This window comes from Schistocerca gregaria, chromosome 3, assembly GCF_023897955.1.
Source record: "Schistocerca gregaria isolate iqSchGreg1 chromosome 3, iqSchGreg1.2, whole genome shotgun sequence".
NCBI lineage: Eukaryota > Metazoa > Arthropoda > Insecta > Orthoptera > Acrididae > Schistocerca > Schistocerca gregaria.
The window spans coordinates 276,841,676-276,844,890 of record NC_064922.1 but is presented as its reverse complement, the minus strand read 5'-3'; the positions used below and the strand labels follow the sequence as shown (position 1 = coordinate 276,844,890).

The following is a 3,215-nucleotide window of genomic DNA, read 5'->3' as shown; positions in this document are numbered from 1 at the left end:
CCTTTCACTATCGCTATTTAGGCTCTAAGATGTCACGCTCAGGCAGTAGTGGACCCGTCGTCTAGTAAGGCACTGATAATCTAGTAGCTTGCATATTACTGGAAACAGCGGACGTCTTTGCTTAAAATCGATGCAACAAGGCAGACGTTTGTAGAACCATCGTCATGACAGCAACAAAAAAGCACTTTTGTCTCGCTATCACTTCATCATGTCCCAGCCATGTCATGTCACCAAAATTATTTTTGAACGGTTTTTACAGTGTCACTGGAAAGAAAAAATATATAGATGCATTAAAAATTACTTGTTACGCTAATAAAGAATGAAATTGTGACCTGCATGAAATCAGGGACGTTCAAGGAAGTGCTGTACGAACAATTTTTGCAATGTGCCATTCGTCCGTAGGTGGGACAAGAAACATTCCTATACTTGATTCGTGGGAAGCACTGACTATCAAATCTTTGTAGATGAAATAAAAGCATGCAGCTGCTTCGTAATGATCATCCCACAGTTTACCATCCCTGTGACGTTTATTTTCAGAAGAAGATTAAAATTTTCACCCAGAATATTCAGAATGCTTTTGACTTGCTAAAGACTAATAAAGAATTCGCTTCCAGGGAAGATTCTATAAAAATATGTTTTTTAATTCTACATCAGTTTAGTAGTTTCACAGGATTGATCAAATCCTCGTGGTTCTCATCAGAGTTGGTCGAAGAGAGAACAATCTTTTCAGAATCCAAACGAACAGCCTTTCTGAAAAACCCTTGTGCCTGGAAAGCAAGAGCTCTCATTATTCACAGTGCGTTTCGGTTGCTTCTACGACGAATACTGTCCTGAACAGTGCTCTGGCAGGTCAGGCGATGCAAGCAATAACGAATAAGACCATTGTGTAATGTATTTTGTAACAAAGGAAAGACACATATGAAGAAGGTTTGCTGTAATAAACGACTGGTTTATTAATTAAACTGTTACGGTGAAAATGTCTCCTTTTGAATAATTTTGATTCACATATACTACGAAATCATATTCTGTATGCTGAAAGTGGAAAAAGGGGTATGCCCAGATTTGAACCTGTACCGCCAGAGTGAAAGACGTGAACCTAAGCCACTGCGCTACTCTCTTGATCGAAAGGTTACTAATGTTCCACGTATAGGAAGTACGCTTAAAGCTTTAATATCGATTTTCTCTAAAATTGGTGACTGTTGCGCGAAAAGCTGCTAGCCAGGTTTTCAACACCGGTCGCTCTACTATATACCTAAGATTCTTCAAAATCCGTGAGTAGCAGGTCTGACGGTCCTCTCGTTAGTAAATTATGTCAACATCTGATGAAAAGTTGTAAACATAATGAGTTAGCAGACGCGAATAACGTTCATAGGGGCCCTGTTTACCTGCTAGATACGCGACTGCAAATGAAACGGCGTGTTCAAATTACACTCCTGGGAATGGAAAAAAGAACACATTGACACCGGTGTGTCAGACCCACCATACTTGCTCCGGACACTGTGAGAGGGCTGTACAAGCAATGATCACACGCACGGCACAGCGGACACACCAGGAACCGCGGTGTTCGCCGTCGAATGGCGCTAGCTGCGCAGCATTTGTGCACCGCCGCCGTCAGTGTCAGCCAGTTTGCCGTGGCATACGGAGCTCCATCGCAGTCTTTAACACTGGTAGCATGCCGCGACAGCGTGGACGTGAACTGTATGTGCAGTTGACGGACTTTGAGCGAGGGCGTATAGTGGGCATGCGGGAGACCGGGTGGACGTACCGCCGAATTGCTCAACACGTGGGGCGTGAGGTCTCCACAGTACATCGATGTTGACGCCAGTGGTCGGCGGAAGGTGCACGTGCCCGTCGATCTGGGACCGGACCGCAGCGACGCACGGATGCACGCCAAGACCGTAGGATCCTACGCAGTGCCGTAGGGGACCGCACCGCCACTTCCCAGCAAATTAGGGACACTGTTGCTCCTGGGGTATCGGCGAGGACCATTCGCAACCGTCTCCATGAAGCTGGGCTACGGTCCCGCACACCGTTAGGCCGTCTTCCGCTCACGCCCCAACATCGTGCAGCCCGCCTCCAGTGGTGTCGCGACAGGCTTGAATGGAGGGACGAATGGAGACGTGTCGTCTTCAATGATGAGAGTCGCTTCTGCCTTGGTGCCAATGATGGTCGTATGGGTGTTTGGCGCCGTAAAGGTGAGCGCCACAATCAGGACTGCATACGACCGAGGCACACAGGGCCAACACCCGGCATCATGGTGTGGGGAGCGATCTCCTACACTGGCCGTACACCTGTGGTGATCGTCGAGGGGACACTGAATAGTGCACGGTACATCCAAACCGTCATCGAACCCATCGTTCTACCATTCCTAGACCGGCAAGGGAACTTGCTGTTCCAACAGGACAATGCACGTCCGCATGTATCCAGTGCCACCCAACGTGCTCTAGAAGGTGTAAGTCAACTACCCTGGCCAGTAAGATCTCCGGATCTGTCCCCCATTGAGCATGTTTGGGACTGGATGAAGCGTCGTCTCATGCGGTCTGCACGTCCAGCACGAACGCTGGTCCAACTGAGGCGCCAGGTGGAAATGGCATGGCAAGCCGTTCCACAGGACTACATCCAGCATCTGTACGATCGTCTCCATGGGAGAATAGCAGCCTGCATTGCTGCGAAAGGTGGATATACACTGTACTAGTGCCGGCATTGTGCATGCTCTGTTGCCTGTGTCTATGTGCTGTGGTTCTGTCAGTGTGATCATGTGATGTATCTGACCCCAGGAATGTGTCAATAAAGTTTCCCCTTCCTGGGACAATGAATTCCCGGTTTTTTTATTTCAATTTCCAGGAGTGTATAATGAAGAGTACAAATATTCAGGTCCAAGCCAGCTGAAGAGCCAACGGCCTTGCCGCAGTGATAACACCGGTCCCCGTCAGGTCACCGAAGTTAAGCGCTGTCGGGCTAGGCTAGCACTTGGATGGGTGACCGTCCGGGTCTGTGGAGTGTTGCTGGTAAGTAGGGAGCACTCATCCCTTGTGAGGCCAGTTGAGGAGCTGCTTGATTCAGAAACGGACAACGGCCGAAAGAGTGGTGTGCTGATCACATGCTCCTCGATATCCACCTCCGGTGACGCCTAAGGGCTGAGGATGGCACGGCGGCCGGTCGTTACTGTTGGACCTTCAAGGCATGTTTGGATCGTGTTTTTTTTTAAGCTAGCT

General features: G+C 48.7%; 1 pseudogene; it reads left to right on the top strand.

Moving 5' to 3' along the window:
• The first annotated feature begins 2,892 nt into the window (after positions 1–2,892).
• On the top strand, positions 2,893–3,011 carry LOC126356621 (5S ribosomal RNA; annotated as a pseudogene).
• The last annotated feature ends 204 nt before the right edge of the window (positions 3,012–3,215 follow it).